This window comes from Scyliorhinus torazame, chromosome 5, assembly GCF_047496885.1.
Source record: "Scyliorhinus torazame isolate Kashiwa2021f chromosome 5, sScyTor2.1, whole genome shotgun sequence".
Taxonomy (NCBI): domain Eukaryota; kingdom Metazoa; phylum Chordata; class Chondrichthyes; order Carcharhiniformes; family Scyliorhinidae; genus Scyliorhinus; species Scyliorhinus torazame.
This window is the reverse complement of record NC_092711.1, coordinates 69,226,043-69,247,677: the sequence shown is the minus strand read 5'-3', so window position 1 is coordinate 69,247,677 and position 21,635 is coordinate 69,226,043. Positions and strand designations below refer to the sequence as shown.

Genomic DNA, 21,635 nt, shown 5'->3' with positions numbered 1-21,635 from the left:
GAGCTGAAGGGCAAGTGGGAGGAGGAGCTAGACGAGGAGCTGGATGAGGGCCTGTGGGCTGACGCCCTGGAAGGGTCAATTCCTCTTCATCTTGCGCCTTTTTGTAAGGGGCGTATGCCCCATTCTCCTTTGAGATGGGTGTTAAATTATTAGTCGTTTAGAGGGTTAAGTTGTTTTGTTTTGTTGGCATATTGCCACGTTTTCTTTGTATTATTTTCCTTTTTCGAGTGTTTTGTAAAAATTATTGAAAAACCTTGAATAAAAACATTTTAAAAAGAAAATCTAATATCTCCTCATGTGGCTCAGTGTCAATTGTTATTTTGTAACGTTTCTCTGAAAGTCGAAAACGTTTTATTCTGTTCAAGTCACAATATAAATTCGAATTATTGTCACTGCCCTGGACAAATATTCTGCCCCCTAAATAGGAATTTGTAACTCAGAGTGAAATAGTTGGATGGACATTCTGTCATGAAGACACATTTCAAAAATGTTGCCCCCAACAATGATGGCGACTGAGCCTGCGCTCTGCTGCTCGTGCCTCAATAAAGATGGTGGGTGCGCGTGCGCAGTGAGCTGCCAGTGATCCAAATAAGGTGCCGAGAGCGCATGTGCACTGCTGCGAGGAACCCAATTTGAGACGGCGCATGCGCACAGCGGCCAGTACCAAATAAAGATGGCGACAGCATAGTCCTCTCTGTGAGAAAGCTCCAGGCCCCGCTCAGATCCCCAGGTACCGGTGGTTTATTTTTCCGGATTTTCGGTTTATATAACATGTTTACGAAGCGTGCCTAACGACCCGCATGATCCAGCTCTCCCTCCGTCCTGCCATTCCCACCTTCACGAGTTGTGCATCCGAGAAAGAACCTTTTCTGCATCGCCATTAATCACACTGCGCATGCTTCACTCGGCCAGTCATAGATCATAGAATTTACAGTGCAGAAGGAGGCCATTCGGCCCATCGAGTCTGCACCGGCTCTTGGAAAGAGCGCCCGACTTAATCCCACACCTTCACCCTATCGCTGTAACCCCACCCAACACTAAGGGCAATTTTGGACACTAAGGGCAATTTATCATGGCCAATCCACCTAACCTGCACACATTCACTCCGATTGGTTGGAGGACCAGTCACTCCCGGCTGGTCTGCCGGACCCGCCCACTCTTCTCCTACTGGTCGCGCAATGCCGTCAATCATTGCCCGGGCGTTGTCAGGTGTCAGGTGAGAGGTCAGTGTTGGGAGCGGGGTTTACAAACCCCAGGGCCCCAGAACCGAATGTGCAGTACGGTAGCGCAAGTCATTGGATACCACTGTGGCTTCACAGCGCTAGGGTCGATTCCCGGTTGGGTCACTGTCTGCGGGGAATCTGCACGTTCTCCCCGTGTCTGTGTGGGTTTCCTCCCACAGTCCAAAGACGTGCAGGTGAGGTGGATTGGCCATGATAAATTGCCCTTCGTGACCAAAAAGGTTAGGAGGGGTTACGGAGATAGGGTGGAAGTGAGGGCTTGAGTGGGTCGGTGCAGTCTCGATGGGCCAAATGGCCCCCTTCTGCACTGTATGTTCTGTGTGAAACAATGAATATTCTCCACTCTCACTATCCGCCGCTTCCGGCTTCTCTCCACAAACAACCTCACAGAGCCCAGGGGGGTGGGGGGGGTGACACTGACCCAGTGACAATGTCACTGCATTAGTCACCCAGAGAGACAGGAAAATGTTCAGGGGACATGGGCTCCAATCCATTAAATTAATAAAATCTGGAATTTAAAGTTTGTCTCAGTGATTGTGACTGAGGCTCCACTGAGAAAATCTCCAATGTCGCTGATTAGGTCAAAAAGGCAGAAAGTAGGAAACTAGTTAGTTTAAAACCTGTTGTTGGGAAACTGTTGGAATCCATTATTGAGGAAGTAATAACTAGACATTTGGAAAGTCAAACCATCAGAGTCAACGTGGTTTTGTGAAGGGTAAATCGTGTTTGACTCATTTCTTGCAGTTCTTGGAAGATGTATCAGGCTAAGTGGATAATGGGGTCCTGTAGATGTATTTGGATTTCCAAAATACATTTGACAAGGTGTCACACAAAAGGTAATAAGGTAAAATCCCAGGGGGTTGAGAGATAATATATTAGCTTGGATAGAGGATTGGCTAACCAACAGACAGCAGAGAGTGGGGATTAGATTTATTGACACATGTACTGAAGAAAAATATTTTTATGCAGAGGGCGGTGATGGTCTGGAATGCACTGCCTAGGAGGGTGGTAGAGATGGGTTGCCTCACATCCTCTAAAAAAAGTACCTGGATGAAGACGGGCACGTCATAACATTGAAGGCGATGAGCTAAGTGCTGACAAATGGGATTAGGTAGGTGGGTCAGGTTTATCATGTGTCGGTGCAAACTCGATGGACCGAAGGGCCTCTTCTGCACTGTTGCTGATGAAAGTTTGGTGGCATCTCAGACAGCATACATGATAGCATAAAATTGCAAGAAGATATTGACAGACTAGGTGAATGGGCAAGACTGTGGCACTGTAAACATGTGTTCTGAACCAAAAATGGATCGAACTGAGTACTTTCTAAATGGAAAGAGGTTAAGTACAGTGGGTGTCCAAAGAGACTTGGGGTTCATAGAATCTACAGCATGGAGACCGGCCCTTCGGCCCAAACTGGTCCATGCCAACCAAAAAGCTCATCTAAGCCAATCCCATTTGCCTGTGTTTGGCCCATATCCCTCTGAACCTTTCCTATCCATGTATCTGTCCAAATGCTTTTCAATGTTGTCAATGTCCCTGCCTCAACCATTTCCTCCGGCAGCTCATTCCGTACTATCCTCGGTGTAAAACCGTTGCTCCTCAGATTCCCATTAATTCTTTCCCCTCTTAACTTAAACCGATGCCCTCTGGTCCTCGATTCCCCAACCCTGAGAAAAAGAGCGAGTGCATTCACCCTATCCATGCCTCTCATGATCTTATACACCTCGATAAGATCACCCCTCAGTCTCCTACGCTCCAAAGAAAAAGGTCCTGGCCTGTCCAATCTCTCCCTAGAACTCAGTCCCTTGAGTCCTGGCAACATCCTTGTAAATCTCTTCTGCACTCTCTCCAGTTTAATAACATCTTTCCGACCGCAAAGCAACCAAAACTGAACACAATACTCCAGGTGCGGCCTCACCAACGTCCTGGACAACTGCAACATAACTTCCCAACTTCTATACTCAGTGCCCTGACTGATCACATGCCAAACGCATTCTTCAGAGAATTTACAGTGCAGAAGGAGGCTATTCGGCCCATCGAGTCTGCACCGGCCCTTACAAAGAGCACCCTACTCAAGCCCACTTATCTACCCTATCTCCGTAACCCAGTAACCCCCACTTAACCTTTTTTTGGGGACACTAAGGGCAATTTAGCATAGCCAGTCGACCCGCACATCTTTAGACTGAAGGAGGAAACCAGAGAACACACGCAGACACAGGGAGAATGTGCAGACTCCGCACAGACAGTGACCCAGCGGGGAATCGAACCTGGGATCCTGGAGCTGTGAAGCAACTGTGCTAACCATATGCTATCGTGCTGCCCTATCTACCTGTGACTCCACCTTTAGAGAACCGTGCACCTGAACTGCAAGATCCCTCTGTTCCATGATACACCCTAAGGCCCGACCATTCACTGTGAAAGTCCGACCTTGATTTGACTTTCTGAAATGCAACTCCTCACACTTATCTGTACTGAACTCCATTTGCCATTTCTCGGCCCACTTCCCTAGTTGATCAAGAGCCTGCTGCAATTTTTGATAACCTTCCTCACTGCCGACAATACCACCTATTTTAGTGTCATCTGCAAACTTACTGATCATGCAGTCAGGCAGGAATCCCCTGTGGTTGTCCCCCTCTCGAACAGGTATACCCCTTTGGATACTGTCGGGGGGGGGAATAGCCTATCAGGGGAAAACAGCAGCAGCCAGAGCAGTGGCACCACGGCCGGCTCTGATGTTCAGAAGGCAGGGTCAAAGCGCAGAAGAGCAATAGTAATAGGGGACTCTATAGTCAGGGGCACAGATAGGTGCTTCTGTGGACGTGAAGGAGACTCCAGGATGGTATCTTGCCTCCCTGGTGCCAGGGTCCAGGATGTCTCCGAACAGGTAGAGGGCATCCTGAAGGGGGAGGGCAAACAGGCAGAGGTCATTGTACATATTGGTACTAACGACATAGGCAGGAAGGGGCATGAGGTCCTGCAGCAGGAGTTCAGGGAGCTAGGCAGAAAGTTAAAAGTCAGGACCTCTTGGGTTGTAATCTCGGGATTACTCCCTGTACCACGTGCCAGTGAGGCTAGAAATAGGAAGATCGAGCAGCTAAACACGTGGCTAAACAACTGGTGTAGGAGGGAGGGTTTCCGTTATCTGGAGCACTGGGAGCTCTTCCGGGGCAGGTGTGACCTATATAAGAAGGACGGGTTGCATCTAAACTGGAGAGGCATAAATATCCTGGCCGCGAGGTTTGCTAGTGTCACACGGGAGGGTTTAAACTAGTATGGCAGGGGGGTGGGCATGGGAGCAATAGGTCAGAAGGTGAGAGCATTGAGGGAGAACTAGGGAATAGGGACAATGTGGCTCTGAGGCAGAGCAGACAGGGAGAAGTTGCTGAACACAGCGGGTCTGGTGGCCTGAAGTGCATATGTTTTAATGCAAGAAGTATTACGGGTAAGGCAGATGAACTTAGAGCTTGGATTAGTACTTGGAACTATGATGTTGTTGCCATTACAGAGACCTGGTTGAGGGAAGGGCAGGATTGGCAGCTAGACGTTCCAGGATTTAGATGTTTCAGGCGGGATAGAGGGGGATGTAAAAGGGGTGGCGGAGTTGCGCTACTGGTTAGGGAGGACATCACAGCTGTACTACGGGAGGACACCTCAGAGGGCAGTGAGGCTATATGGGTAGAGATCAGGAATAAGAAGGGTGCAGTCACAATGTTGGGGGTTTACTACACGCCTCCCAACAGCCAGCGGGAGATAGAGGAGCAGATAGGTAGACAGATTTTGGAAAAGAGTAAATACAACAGGGTTGTGGTGAGGGGAGACTTCAACTTCCCCAATATTGACTGGGACTCACTTCGTGCCAGGGGCTTAGACGGGGCAGAGTTTGTAAGGAGCATCCAGGAGGGCTTCTTAAAACAATATGTAGACACTCCAACTAGGGAAGGGGTGGTACTGGACCTGGTATTGGGGAATGAGCCCGGCCAGGTGGTAGAAGTTTCAGTAGGGGAGCATTTCGGGAACAGTGACCACAAATCAGTAAGTTTTAAAGTGCTGGTGGACAAGGATAAGAGTGGTCCTCGGGTGAATGTGCTAAATTGGGGGAAGGCTAATTATAACAATATTAGGCGGGAACTGAAGAACCTAGATTGGGGCGGATGTTTGAGGGCAAATCAACATCTGACATGTGGGAGGCTTTCAAGTGTCAGTTGAAAGGAATTCAGGACCGGCATGTTCCTGCGAGGAAGAAGGATAAATACGGCAATTTTCGGGAACCTTGGATAACGAGAGATATTGTACGCCTCGTCAAAAAGAAAAAGGAGGCATTTGTCAGGACTAAAAGGCTGTGGAATATAAGGAAAGTAGGAAGGAACTTAAGCATGGAGTCAGGAGGGCTAGAAGGGGTCTTGAAAAGTCATTGGCAAATAGGGTTAAGGAAAATCCCAAGGCTTTTTACATGTACGTAAAAAGCAAGAGGGTAGCCAGGGAAAGGGTTGGCCCACTGAAGGATAGGCAAGGGAATCTATGTGTGGAGCCAGAGGAAATGGGCGAGGTACTAAATGAATACTTTGCATCAGTATTCACCAAAGAGAAGGAATTGGTAGATGTTGAGTCTGGAGAAGGGTGTGTAGATAGCCTGGGTCACATGGAGATCCAAAAAGACGAGGTGTTGGGCGTCTTAAAAAATATTAAGGTAGATAAATCCCCAGGGCCTGATGGGATCTACCCCAGAATACTGAAGGAGGCTAGAGAGGAAATTGCTGAGGCCTTGACAGAAATTTTTGGATCCTCACTGTCTTAAGGTGATGTCCCGGAGGACTGGAGAATAGCCAACGTTGTTCCTCTGTTTAAGAAGGGTAGCAAGGATAATCCAGGGAACTACAGGCCGGTGAGTCTTACTTCAGTGGTAGGGAAATTACTGGAGAGAATTCTATGAGACAGGATCTACTCCTATTTGGAAGCAAATGGACGTATTAGTGAGAGGCAGCACGGTTTTGTGAAGTGGAGGTCGTGTCTCACTAACTTGATTGAGTTTTTCGAGGAGGTCACAAAGATGATTGATGCAGGTAGGGCAGTGGATGTTGTCCACGTGGACTTCAGTAAGGCCTTTGACAAGGTCCCTCATGGCAGACTAGTACAAAAGGTGAAGTCACACGGGATCAGGGGTGAGCTGGCAAGGTGGATACAGAACTGGCTAGGTCATAGAAGGCAGAGAGTAGCAATGGAAGGATGCTTTTCTAATTGGAGGGCTGTGACCAGTGGTGTTCCGCAGGGATCAGTGCTGGGACCTTTGCTGTTTGTAGTATATATAAATGATTTGGAAGAAAATGTAACTGGTCTGATTAGTAAGTTTGCAGACGACACAAAGGTTGGTGGAATTGCGGATAGCGATGAGGACTGTCAGAGGATACAGCAGGATTTAGATTGTTTGGAGACTTGGGCGGAGAGATGGCAGATGGAGTTTAATCCGGACAAATGTGAGGTAATGCATTTTGGAAGGTCTAATGCAGGTAGGGAATATACAGTGAATGGTAGAACCCTCAAGAGTATTGAAAGTCAGAGAGATCTAGGTGTACAGGTCCACAGGTCACTGAAAGGGGCAACACAGGTGGAGAAGGTAGTCAAGAAGGCATACGGCATGCTTGCCTTCATTGGCCGGGGCATTGAGTATAAGAATTGGCAAGTCATGTTGCAGCTGTATAGAACCTTAGTTAGGCAACACTTGGAGTATAGTGTTCAATTCTGGTCGCCACACTACCAGAAGGATGTGGAGGCTTTAGAGAGGGTGCAGAAGAGATTTACCAGAATGTTGCCTGGTATGGAGGGCATTAGCTATGAGGAGCAGATGAATAAACTCGGTTTGTTCTCACTGGAACGACGGAGGTTAAGGGGCGACCTGATAGAGGTCTACAAAATTATGAGGGGCACAGACAGAGTGAATAGTCAGAGGCTTTTCCCCAGAGTAGAGGGGTCAATTACTAGGGGGCATAGGTTTAAGGTGAGAGGGGCAAGGTCTAGAGTAGATGTACGAGGCAAGTATTTTACGCAGAGGGTAGTGGGTGCCTGTAACTCGCTACCGGAGGAGGTGGTGGAAGCAGGGACGATAGTGACATTTAAGGGGCATCTTGACAAATACATGAATAGGATGGGAATAGAGGGATACGGACCCAGGAAGTGTAGAAGATTGTAGTTTAGTCTGGCAGCATGGTCGGCATGGGCTTGGAGGGCCGAAGGGCCTGTTCCTGTGCTGTACATTTCTTTGTTCTTTTGTATGCCTTGTACATTCTCATCGAAATCGCTGATATAGATACAAACAGCAATCCCCTAGTTACTAATCTCCTAGTTACTAATCTCCGCGTTACTAATCTCCTCGTTACTCCCCTAATTAGTTAATTACTCCAGTTTTTCAAATTTCGGAACCGATTCCCAACCAGCCAATCAGCTTTACTCTGATGTCACGTTTCGGTTTTTATTCCCAGTTCCCGATACCCAACAGGTAAGTTATTTATACTGACTGTTCCAAAGCTCATCCTCCCCGCATTCGCACCAACTCCACTCCTTGACGACTAGGCCGTGAATTCCCGAGATAAGTTATTTATACTTACTGTTCCGAAGCTCCTCTCCCCGAGTTCACACCAACTCCACTCCCTGCGTTGGTGAGGTTCATCCCTGGGTGTCTGGAAAATCGTTGGGACAGTAACTGTCCTGTGAGGTAATGAGTCATTTTGCTTCCCAATTGACCGAGGAAGGCAGTGTGTCACAAGGATGGATGTGTTGACCGATTAATGGCTGGAGGATGGGAGCAGGTCATGTGATCAAACCTCCAGGAATACATTTAATCAAAGTTGGCGAGGAGAGAATGTTGTGACTTTCTATCCTAAACTGACAGTGAGGTTTCTGTAAATTTAAGGATACTGGAAGAGGACGTTTAACAGACGGGAAACGCAAACCAAACGTCACATTGCGATCTGACAGAGTCACTCGATTAATCAGAACCTGAATATCAGCAGCATCTGGGTGTGGAAGGTAAAAGGTTTGTCTGTTCTGTCTGTGAGGGAAGATTTCAGGCCTCAGTGTGACTGGAAAAGCCCCGAGATTCACAAACCCTGGTTAGACCAAACCTGGAGAACTGTGTTCCGTTCTGGGCAACAAACCTGAGGAAGGATAGAATGGCCTCAGAGGGAGTGTAGCATAGATTTACCCGAGTGATATCTGAACCCCCGGAGTTAAATTACAAAACTAGATTACACAAAAGAGACAGAGAAGGGCATTCGGCCCTTTGAGTCCGTGCTAGCTTTCTGGAGCAATCCAGTCAATCCCATTATCCTGCTCTTTCCCTGTATCCTCGCAGGTTTATTTCCCTCAAATTAGACCATAAGACATAGGAACAGAATTAGGCCACTCGGCCCATCGGGTCTGCTCCGCCATTCAATCATGGCTGATATGTTGCTCATCCCTATTCTCCTGCCTTTTCCCCATAACTACTGATCCCCTTATTAAGCAAGAACCTATCTATCTCTGTCTTAAAGACATTCAGTGATTTGGCCCCCACAGCCTTCTGCAGCAAAGAGTTCCACAGATTCACCACCCTCTGGCTGAAGAAATTCCTCCTCATCTCTGTTTTAAAGGATCGTCCCTTTAGTCTGAGATGGTGTCCTCTGCTTCTAGTTTTTCCTGCAAGTGGAAACATCCTCTCCTTGTCCACTCTACCCAGGCCTCGCAGTATCGTGTAAGTTTCAATAAGATTCCCCCCCCCATCCTTCGAAACTCCAACGACTGCAGACCTAGAGTCCTCAACCATTCCTCATAGACAAGCTCTTCATGCCAGGGATCATACTTGTGAACCTCCTTTAGTCCCTTTCCAAGGCCAGCACATCCTTCCTTGGATACGGGGCACAAAATAGCTCACAATACTCCAAATGGGGTCTGACCAGAGCCTTATATAACCTCAAAAGTACATCCCTGGTCTTGTATTCTAGTCCTCTCGACATGAATGCTAACATTGCATTTGCCTTCCTAACTGCCGACTGAACCTGCACGTTAACCTGAAGAGAATCTTGAACAAGGACTCCCAAGTCCCGTTGTGCTTCTGATTTCCGAAGCATCTTTCCATTTAGAAAATAGTCAATGCCTCCATTTTTCCTTCCAAAGTGCATAACCTCACACTTCTCCACATTGTATTCCATCTGCCACTTCTTTACCCACTCTCCTAGCCTGTTGAAGTCCTTCTGCAGCCTGCCTGCTTCCTCAATACTACCTGCCCCTCTACAGATCTTTGTATCATGTGCAAACTTAGCAACAGTGCCTTCAGTTCCTTCTTCCAGATCATTAATGTATATTGTAAAATGTTGTGGTCCCAGCACCGACCCCTGAGGGACACCACTAGTCACCGGCTGCCATCCTGAAAAAGACCCCTTTATCCCCACTCTCTGCCTTCTGCCAGTCAGACAATCCTCTATCCATGCCAGGATCTTGCCCTTAACACCATGGGCTCTTAACCTATTTAACAGTCTCCTATGTCTGTGTGAAATCATTCATAGTGTCTATTTTCGGCCCCTCGAGCCTGCTCAGCATTTAGTAAGATTGCGGCTGATCTCATTCCACCCCAACTCCACATTCCTGCCTACCCCTGATGACCTTTCACCCCCTTGCTCATCAAGAATCTTTCCAGCTCTGCCTTAAAAATATTCAAGCCCTCTGCTTCCACTGCCTTTTAAGAACATGAGTTCCAAAGTCTTACAACCCTCAAGAGAATAAAAAATCCTCATCTCCATCGGAAATGGGAGACCCCTTATTTTGCAACAGTGATGCCCTCATTCCAGATTCTCCCACAAGCGGAAACATCTTCTCCACATCATAGATTATCATAGAATTTACAGTGTAGAAGGAGGCCATTTGGCCCATCGAGTCTGCACCGGCTCCTGGAAAGAGCGCCCTACCCAAGGTCAACACATCCACCCTGTCAAGACCCCTCAGGATCTTATATAGTTCAATCCAGGTTTGACCCAAAACTTTAAATCTGTGTCCCGACTGCTTGTACGACCGGTGAATGAAAACAGTTTCTTTGTCCACCTGGTGGAAACCTGGCATAATCTTGTGTCCCTGAATCAAATCTCCCTCAACCTCCTTTGCTGGAACCATTTTGGTAAATCTCCTCTGCACCTTCTCCAAGAACCTTCACATCCTTCCTGAAGAGTGGTGACCAGAGCTTTATAAAGATTCATAGAATAGAATTAGAACCATAGAATTCCCACAGTGCAGAAAGAGGCCATTTGGCCCATCAGGTCGCCACTGATTCTCTGAAAGGGCACCCTGCCGAGGCCCACACCCCTACCCTGTCCCCGTAACCCCATAGCCCCACCGAACCTGTACATCCCTGGACACTAAGGGGCAATTTATCAAGGCCAATCCACCTAACGTGCCCTTCTTTGGTCTGTTGGACGAAACCTGAGCACCGGGTGGAAACCACGCAGTCACGGGGAGAAAGTGCAAACTCCAGATACACAGTCACCAAGGCCGGAATTGAACCCGGGTCCCTGGCGCTGTGAGGCAGCAGTGCTAACCACTGTGCCACCAGAAGCATAGTTTTGGTATCAATATTACTGTTTATGAAGCTGAAGATCGAGTTTGCTATGCCATCTATCCTCTTTAATTTGTCTTGTAGATATACAAATTCCCTCTTCACCTCTTCCTCTCTCCTCCCAAAGAGGTCAGTTGGGTTTTTGTGACTATCCAGCAGTTTTTCATGGTCACTTTTTCCCAGAGCCGGCCCCACAAATGACCAGATTCATTCAGCTCAATTTCACAACCTGCCTTCGTGTTTTGTGGGTTCTCTCTCACTCCCTATTTTTTGTTTTAAATCAGTTTCACAGGGTGTTCGAAGGGGAAGCTTCAAAGTCCGGAACCTCAAACCAAGCATCACATCAGGATCTGACAGAATCCTCAACTTATCATATCCTGAATATCATCGTACTTTGAACATGGAAGGAGAAAGCATCGTTCACAGTGGAGAAAAAGCGTACACGTGTTGTGTGTGTGGACGAGGATTCACTCGATCATCAGGCCTCACAAACCACAAATGCAGTCACACTGAGGAGAAACCGTGGAAATGTGGGGACTGTGGGAAAGGATTCACTGCCCCCATCCAAGCTGGAAACTCATCGACACAGTCACACTGGGGAGAGACCATTCACCTGCTCCAAGTGTGGGAAGGGATTCACTCAGTCATCTGACCTGGAGAAACACCAGCGAGTTCACACTGGGGAGAGACCGTTTCAATGTCCAGACTGTGGGAAGAGCTATAAAAGTTCTGGGAGTCTGATACGCCATCAACGTGTACGCACTGACGAGAAACCGTTCAGGTGCTCTCACTGTGGGACTGGGTACAGACAATTATCTCATCTCACAGTACATCAGCGAATTCACTCTGGGGAGAAGCCATTCGTCTGCTCTGAGTGTGGGAAGGGATTTACTCAGTCATCTGATCTGCTGAGTCACCAGCGAGTTCACACTGATGCGAGACCGTTCCAATGTCCAGACTGCGGGAAGTACTATAAAAGTTCTGGGGATCTGATGAGCCATCAACGTGTTCACACTGACGAGAAACCGTTTAGGTGCTCTCACTGTGGGACTGGGTTCAGACACTCATCTCGCCTCACTGTCCATCAGCGCATTCACACTGGGGAGAGACCATTCACCTGCGCCCAATGTGGGAAGAGATTCACTCAGTCATCCAACCTGCTGACACACCAGCGAATTCACACTGGGGAGAGGCCATTCACCTGCTCCTGGTGTGGGAAGGGATTCACTGAGTCATCCGCCCTGCAGAACCACCGGCGAATTCACACTGGGGAGAAGCCATTCGCCTGCTGGTGTGGGAAGGGATTCACTCAGTCATCGGCCCTGCGGTACCACCAGCGAATTCACACTGGGGAGAGACCATTCGCCTGCTCCTGGTGTGGGAAGGGATTCACTCAGTCATCTGACCTGCAGAGGCATCAGCGAGTTCACACTGGGGAGAGGCCATTCACCTGCTCCAAGTGTGGGAAGGGATTCACTCAGTCATCTGACCTGCAGAAGCACCAGCGAGTTCACACTGGAGAGTGACCATTCACCTCCAATTGTGGGAAGGGATTTCCCGCTTCATCCCACCTGCTGACACACCAACGAGGCCACAGAGCAGATACATTAACGGCGTTCAAAAATCATCTTGACAAACACATGGATAAGATGGATATAGAGGGATATGGTTCAAGAGTTTTGGCCATGGTTGGTGTCATGACCGGTGCAAGCTTGGAGGACCCTATTCCCACTGAGCTACTGATCAGCCAACTACCCTGTGTCCATGGATATTGTCAACATTTCTCTCTCTTCAGGTACTGTCCCTCTGTCCTTCAAATCTGCCATCATCACCCCCTCCTCAATACAACAAACCCTTGACCCTGCCATCCTTACAAATTACTGCCCCATCTTCAACCTCCCTCTCCTCTCCAAACTCTTTGAACATGTTGTCACCTCCCAAATCCTTGCCCATCTTTCCCAGAACTCCCATGTCTGAATCCCTTCAATCTGGTCTCTGCCCTGTCACAGTGAAATACAAGAGACAAACAGAATCTTACCCGGAGAGAAAGACAGACAATCCGAGAGCTTGGATCCAACACGGAAATGTCCAGAAGACAAGAGTAGCAGCACCGTCATTATCGAGAGACAACAATACCTGCTGGAGACAGACAGACAACTAAACAACACTAATCGCAACACCAAGCTACCTATACCCATATACCCGAGACAGGAAGGAGAATTGGAGACAGACTGGAAGAACTCAGACTCCAGACACATTAACCAAAAACAGATGGAATATCTGAGGTACAACAGGTAGAACCAAGGAAGTTCTACCTGTTCCCTAAAATACACAAACACATAATCTTTATTAGTGTCACAGGTAGGCTTACATTAACATGGCAATGAAGTTACTGTGAAAAGCCCCAAGTCACCACAGTCCGGTGCCTGTTCAGGTACACAGAGGGAGAAGTTAAAATGTCCAATTCACCTAACAAGCACGTCTTTCGGGACTTGTGGGAGGAAACTGGAGGACCCGGAGGTAACCCATGCAGACACGGAGAGAACGTGCAGAATCCACACAGACAGTGCCCCAAGTGGGAATTGAACTCGGAACCCTGGCACTGTGAATCAACTGTGCTACTCACTGTGCTACCGTCAGGGAAATACCACCAGGCACATCCATCGGGTCAGACAGAGAGAAAATCCAACATAATGATAGAATTTACAGTGCAGAAGGAGGCCATTCAGCCCATCGAGCCTGCACCGGCCCTCGGAAATGGCACCCTACTTAAGCCCATGCCTCCACCCACCTAACCTTTGTTTAGACACTAAGGGGCAATTTAGCGTGGCCAATCCACCAAACCTGCACATCTTTGGGCTGTGGGAGAAAACTGGAGGACCCGGAGGGAACCCACGCAGACACGGGAAGAATGTGCAAACTCCACAAAGTTTCCCAAGGCTGCAATAGCTGAAACATCAACACACTGCTCCGCATAGTTGATGTTATGGTGGTTCAATTAATATAATTAGTGGATTAAAAATGTATGTAATTTAGAGTTCAAACTGAAAATGCCAGATTAACTCAACAGGTCTGGCAGCATCATAGAATCCCTCCAGTGCAGTAGGAGGCCATTCGGCCCATTGAGTTTGCACCACCCCTAAAAAAGAGCATCCCGCCCAGGCGCACTTCCCCTGCCCTGTCCCCGTATCTCCACTTCCCCGTTGCACACTGAAGGGCAATTTATAGCACGTTCACACTGGGGAGAAACCATTCACCTGCCTTGAGTGTGGGAAGGGATTCACTCAGTCTGCCCACCTCACTTCACACCAACGTGTTCACTCTGACACAAAATCTTTTAAATGTTCCGCCTGAGCGAAGAGCTTCAAAGGCAAAATGGATCTGCTGATTCACCAGCGCAGTCACACTGGAGAGAGGCCGTTCGCCTGCTCCGTGTGTGGGAAGGAATTCACTCAGCAGTCTCTCCGGCTGAAACACCAGCGCATTCACACCAGGGAGGGAGCGTTCATCTGTTCCCTATGTGGGAAGGGATTCATTCGGTCATCCACCCAGCAGACACACCAGCGAGTTCACAAGTGCCTCCACGACTGCTGTTATTGATGTTAATCACATCCAGGACTGAACCGAAATCACATCCAGGACAGAACCATGTTCATTCTGACAGCTGGAGTTTGTTTGAGTTAATGTTAATAATCCCTGAAACTGAGATTAGAATAGATTGGTGTTTGATAGCCGGCACAGACACAGTGGGACAAAGGGCCGTGTTTTGTGCTGTAAAACTCTATAACTTGAACCCATCTCACTTCACACCAACATGTTCACTCTGACACAATAAATTTTATGTGTTCTGACTGTGAGAAGAGCTTGAGAAGCAAAATGGATCTGCTGACTCACCAACGTGCTCACACTGGAGAGAGACCGTTCACTGCTCCGAGAGTGGGAAGGGATTCACTCAGTCATCCACCCTGCAGAAACACGACTGAATTCACACCGGGAAGAGGCCAGTCACCTGTTCCAAGTGTGGGAAGGGATTCTCTCATTCATTCACGCTGCAGAAACACCAGCGAATTCACACCGGAACAAATCCTTTAAAAATATTTGAATATTGCTGTCAAAGTTTTTCCTCTTATACTCATCAGCATAGATGCAAGAATACCAACTTTAAAAGGGGGCAATTGATACTGACTGTGTATAAATTGGTTGGTAAGTGGACTCTGATTGATTGAGGGGCTGCCATGAAGAGTGCACCAGGGAAAAACTACCTAAAGCTTTTGTTTAAATGCCAAAATATCAAGTGGATTCTGATTGCTTGATGTGTTGGCATGGGGTCTGCGTCAGGGAACATTTGGCCTCCAATCTTTTGTTTAATTGAAAAGATGCAGCACCAGGACAAATTCTTTTGTGCGCAGATGTCTAGCCCTCCATTTGAATATGAAAAATTCCAAGATCTGGATCTAGTCATGAACAGAGTGGATAGTTAGGAGCTTTTTCCCAGGGTGGAAGAGTCAATTACTCAGGGACAAAGGTTTAAGGTGCAAGGGGAAAATTTAGAGGAGATGCGTGAGAGAAGTTTTTTTCACAGAGGGTATTGGGTGCCTGGAACTTGCTGCCGGAGAAGGTGGTGGAAGCAGGTACGATAGTGATGTTTAAGGGGTGTTTTGACAAATACATGAATCGGGTGGGGAAACAGGGCTATGGACCCTGGATGTGTTGAAGGTTTTAGGTTACATGGACAACATGGTCGGCACAGGTTTGGAGGGCCGAACGGCCTGTCCCTGTGCTGTACTTTTATTTATTTATAATCTTTGTATAGTCCACATTCTTAACAAATCCAATTATTTCTTCCTTAGGCCATAGCCTATTTGTGTGCCATGTTTTGTTCAACCCCTTCCATTAGTTTTTGAGATCTATTGTTACCAACAGGAATGAAATCAGGTTTTGTAACTCTGAACCTTAAAAACAGTACATTTACTTATTAAGGGTACTGTCTCACAATGAGGTTTCAGGAAAATCCTGATCCAAAAACTGCTCTGAAAACTCTGCTGATATTTGGACAGCTGTAACAAATTCAGTTTAGCACACTGGGCTAAATCACTGGCTTTTAAAGCAGGCCAGCAGCACGATTCAATTCCCGTACCAGCTTCCCCGAACAGGCGCCGGAATGTGGCGACTAGGGGCTTTTCACAGTAACTTCATTTGAAGCCTAATTGTGACAAGTGATTTTCATTTCATTTCAAATTCTTTCCCAGCAGTGAAGATAATCGACAAACATTCTCAAACAATTAACATTCAAAACAAGTCACAACAATCTCAAAGAAAAGGTCAATTTGTCTGATCTTCCATTGTGAACGGATACTTTTTAAAAAAAAATCGAGATCCTGGTCTTAACAAAAAATAGATCAGCTCTTGCATGGGTCATACTCTGTCGGTGTACCAATGTTTGGTGATATCTGTCCATTAGTTTGTGAGATAAATTATTTACAGCAGAATTATAGGGGGGTGAACATTATCTCTGCTCATCTTCTGTGGCAGAGGTACTTTCAGTACATTGATCAGCCTGATGTCTATTTTCAGACAGTGTTACACAAGGGGAAAAGGGGGTGATTCAAGTCAGCAAGTCAAGGCATCCTTTTTAAATGGCCAGTTCAAATTTGAACCTAGAATTAGAAAAGAATTGGAAATGGGAGAAAAGAAAGTGTTTTATTCACAGATGTTGGATACAGGAGGTTTCAGTCTGTATTTAAACTCAACCTTCATTCACAAGCTGGAGGATCAGAGTCCTTCCGGTTTTCAAGAGCCACCCCATTGGCCGGACCGTTTTCCTGGAAACCTTGGCTCCATGAGATGATGGGGAGGGTGGTGCTGAAGATGTCCCTGCGAACAACAGTGATTCCTATTGGCTGATTCAGGCCGGGGTCCATTGTGACGTCACAATGCCTCAGAGGGGCGTTCCCAGCCAGCGGGAGGATATCACTGGTTGCAGAAGCAAGATACAGCAGATTGGACAACAGCTCAGCGCGTCTGGAGGTCAAAGTGCCTCCCAGCACCACGTGGGCTCAGGTTCCACCCTCTCATAGTGGTCGGAGCTGAGCTTAACCAATGGGAAGACCTGGCACACCGGAAGTGCTCCTCCGGTGATTGCAGCCAATCAATATACGAGCTTTGTACTAATGGCGACAAGGAGCTTCCTCTATTGTCTGAGTCTGGAGCTTGTGAATCTGCTCATTCCTGCCCAGCAAAGCTGCTGCTCCTCCATCTGTGACTGAAGATTAAGATTAACACAAGCTAAAGTTTCATCCTCTGTCCCACACCTGATAGTAAAACACGTCTTTTCGTCCCCTTTTCACTTCTTTTCTCATTCTGAGCTTAAATGATTGACCTGCAGGAACTGGAGGGAAAGGAAGTGAATCCAGGGAGGGTGCAGACTCTGGAAAGGTTGGCCCAGTTCTCTCTCTCTCGAAGACAGTGACATCCTTTGCTCCATCAACTTGGTCCATTTATTTGTCTGACTTAAAGGATGGTCTCTTTTCTGATGTTCACAACTAAAGGGTTTTGTGGCTGACATAATGAATTAATATAAGACAGAGATATGTCTCGTGTTGTTATAAAGTCTGTCATTTTTCAAAATTTGCCGTGCAGAAGGAGGCCATTCGGCCCATCGAGTCTGCACCAGCCCTTGGAAACTGCACCCCACCTAAGCACACGCCTCCACCCTATCCCCGTAACTCAATAACCCAACCTTTTTGGACACAAAGGGCAATTTATCATGGGCAATCCACCTAACCGGCACATCTTTGGACTGTGGGAGGAAACCGGCGTACCTGGAGGAAACCCACGCAGACACTGGGAGAACATATGGACTCTGCAGAGACCCAAGTCAGGAATCGAACCTGGGACCCTGGAGCTGTGAAGCAACTGTGCTAACCACTGTGCTACCGTGCTCCCCTCATGAAATACATTCATTATTACTTCTGTCTGTTACTGTAGCTGTGTTGTATATTTCCAGTCATAGAACCATTACAGCACAGAGTCCCATTTGACAACTCGAGTCCATGTTGTCTTTCAGTCAAGGAATCCAGTGAGTCCTATTCACTGTCCATATCCCCATAGTCCTTCAAGTATATTTCTTTCAATTACCCATTGAATTCCTGTTTGATGTAGTTGAATGTCTCTGCATTCACCACCCTTGTAGGCAGCGTGTTTGTGTTCATAAACAATCATTATCTTAATCTATTTCTACTGCTATCGCTCATTAAACTCTGATCAAGCAATACAGTACTGTAGGTGAAACAGATTTTTAATCCGGGATTTAAACGTGTATGTTTTTAGTCTAGCATCTGCATCAAGATTTTTAGTGCTGTACTCGACAGGAAATGGTGAGCATGGATCTGTAGAGGAGTCGCACAAATTGTCACCGACAGGAGAATTGGGAGGGTGTACAGCAGATTGAGAACCGTGTGTGTGTGGATGGAGATTTACAGCTTTCTTTAAAATAAGAGAGGAAAGAATGTTCCAGTGGAACTAGAATTATATGTTCTGAATGTCTATCCTGGACTGACGGTCATAACTTTTCTAAACTCCTTTTACAGGACGTTAGAAGTAGAGAATTTGGAGACAGAAATCTTGAATTAATCATCACGTCAGGATCTGAGAGTCACTGAGTTAATTGGGACATGAATATCATTGGCCTTTGACTCTCAAAAGAGAAATGTTTGCTTAAAGGTTTTCAAAATCGGTGTGACTAGAAAGGCAATCAGACAACCCCCCTCTCCCCCCGAGTGAGAGTGTTCCAGCAAACTGAGTGCGGAAGAGTTTTACCTTGACATAGCCTGTTAAAACTTTGCACCATTCACATTGAGGAGAAACCATACAAGGGTTTTGTGCATTGATGAGGCTTTAACTGATCATTGAATTTGGAGAGGCATTGGACACTTGCACCGTGGAGAAACCATGGAAATGTGGGGACTGTGGGAAGGGATTCTGTACGCCCTCTGCATTGGAAACTCATCAACGCAGTCACATTGGAGAGAGGCCGTTCATTTGTTCTGACTGTGGGAAGGGATTCACACAGTCATCCAATCTGCTGAGACACCAGCGAGTTCACACTGGGGACAGACCGTTCACCTGCTCTGAATGTGGAAAGGGATTCACCAATTCATCCAACCTGCACACACACCAGCGACTTCACACTGGGGAGAGGCCTTTCACTTGCTCCGAGTGTAGGAAGGGATTCAGTCATTTATCTAATCTGCTGAGACACCAGCGAGTTGGCAGCAGGGACAGGTCATTCATCTGCTGTCAGTGTGAGAAGCGATTCCGTGATTCATACACCCTGCGCCTGTATCAGCGAGTTCACACTGGAGAAAGCCATTCATCTGCTTTGACTGTGGTAAAGGATTCACCCAAGTATCCAACCTGCTGAGACACCAGCAAGTCCATAAGTGATGACAGGGGTTGGATTCTGCTGTTATTGCTGCTGTGAATCACATCCAGGAATGAACCATGTTCATTCTGACGGTTGGAGAGTCAGAGAGTTTCTTTCTGCTGGACTGGCCAGTCTTCCGACTTTGCTTCCAGTGGGCCGGTTTTGTGATGGGGACTGCACGTCTTGACAGAAGTGATTCACAAAAGCAGATGTAGTACATTTATTTTATTCTGGATCGTAAACTTAATTTACAGTAAAGTCACAGTAACTTCATTTGAAGCCTACTTGTGACAATAAGCGATTTTCATTTCATTTTCATTTCAAATAGTGTTTTCCCTGCCACGACAAGTAAATCTAAAATAAATACATTTGTCTCTATTCCATTGAGTCGGCTCAGTTGGTCTGTGTCAGTATTTATGCTGCACCTGACCCTCCGCTCACCCCTCTTCATCTCCCCATCAGCAGCTCATCCTATTCCAAATCTAGCTTGTCCACAAGAGGTAGGAATAGAAGTAGGCCATTCGGCCCATCAAATCTGCTCTGTTATTCAATGAGATCATGGCTGATCTGATACGTTCTTGAACTCCACTTTACCGCCTTATCCCCATAACCCCCAATTCTCTTACTGATTAAAAATCTGTCTATCTTAAACTTGAACATACTTAATGACCCAGTCTCTACAGATAAGGAGGGGGAGGGAGGGTGAGAGGAGGGAGGCGGGATCAGGATATTGAATCGGATGATCAGCCATGGTCATAATGAAAGCGGAGCAGGCCCAAAGGGTCGAATGACCTCCTCCTGCTCCTATTTTCTATGTAACAATTCACAGGATCGTTTTAGCAGGACTTCCCTATTTTTACATCCCATTCCATTTGAAATAAAGACCAACATTCCATTTGTCATCCCAATTACCTGCTGAACTGAGAGCTTCATGTTTTTAGGTGTCCAGATTACCAACAACCTGTCTTGGTCCCCCATGCTGACAATATTGTTAAGAGAGCCCACCAACGACTCTACTTTCTCAGAAGCCTGAGGAAATTTGACATGTCAGCTACGACTCTCTCCAACTTTTACAGATGCACTATTGAAAGCATTCTTTCTGGTTGTATTATAGCTTGGTATGGATCCTGCTCTGCCCAAGGTCGTGAATGTAGCCCAGTCCATCACGCAAACCAGCCTCCCGTCCATTGACTCTATCTAAGATGGCTTCATCTGCAGAAAGTGCACCCAACTGGAGCTCCTCACAGACCGCATGGTTCGGTTGGAGCAGCAATTGGATGCACTTAGGAGCATGCAGGTGGCAGAAAGCGTCATGGATCGCAGTTATGTAAATGTGGTCACACCCAAGGTGCAGGCAGAGAAATAGGTGACCACCAGAAAGGGCAGGCAGTCAGTGCAGGAATCCCCTGTGGTTGTCCCCCTCTCGAACAGATATACCCCTTTGGATACTGTCGGGGGGGCTAGCCTATCAGGGGAAAACAGCAGCAGCCAGAGCAGTGGCACCACTGCTGGCTCTGATGTTCAGAAGGGAGGGTCAAAGCGCAGAAGAGTAATAGTAATAGGGGACTCTATAGTCAGGGGCACAGATAGGCGCTTCTGTGGACGTGATAGAGACTCCAGGATGGTATGTTGCCTCCCTGGTGCCAGGGTCCAGGATGTCTCCGAACGGGTAGAGGGCATCCTGAAGGGGGAGGGCAAACAGGCAGAGGTCGTTGTACATATTGGTACTAACGACATAGGCAGGAAGGGGCATGAGGTCCTGCAGCAGGAGTTCAGGGAGCTAGGCAGAAAGTTAAAAGACAGGACCTCGAGGGTTGTAATCTCGGGATTACTCCCTGTGCCACGTGCCAGTGAGACTAGAAATAGGAAGATAGAGCAGCTAAACACGTGGCTAAACAGCTGGTGTAGGAGGGAGGGTTTCCATTATCTGGAGCACTGGGAGCTCTTCCGGGGCAGGTGTGACCTGTATAAGAAGGACGGGTTGCATCTAAACCGGAGAGGCATAAATATCCTGGCCGCGAGGTTTGCTAGTGTCACATGGGAGGGTTTAAACTAGTATGGCAGGGGGGTGGGCACGGGAGCAAGAGGTCAGAAGGTGAGAGCATTGAGGGAGAACTAGGGAATAGGGACAGTGTGGCTCTGAGGCAGAGCAGACAGGGAGAAGTTGCTGAACACAGCGGGTCTGGTGGCCTGAAGTGCATATGTTTTAATGCAAGAAGTATTACGGGTAAGGCAGATGAATTTAGAGCTTGGATTAGTACTTGGAACTATGATGTTGTTGCCATTACAGAGACCTGGTTGAGGGAAGGGCAGGATTGGCAGCTAAACGTTCCAGGATTTAGATGTTTCAGGCGGGATAGAGGGGGATGTAAAAGGGGAGGCGGAGTTGCGCTAC

The 21,635-nt window shown here is 47.3% G+C and overlaps 1 long non-coding RNA gene across 1 annotated transcript; it reads left to right on the top strand.

The window, feature by feature from the left end:
- The first annotated feature begins 671 nt into the window (after nucleotides 1-671).
- Nucleotides 672-19,618, top strand: LOC140418307 (uncharacterized). Its single transcript, XR_011944922.1, has 3 exons — nucleotides 672-730; nucleotides 8,146-8,261; nucleotides 18,405-19,618. It is a non-coding gene; the product is annotated as an uncharacterized lncRNA (long non-coding RNA).
- The last annotated feature ends 2,017 nt before the right edge of the window (nucleotides 19,619-21,635 follow it).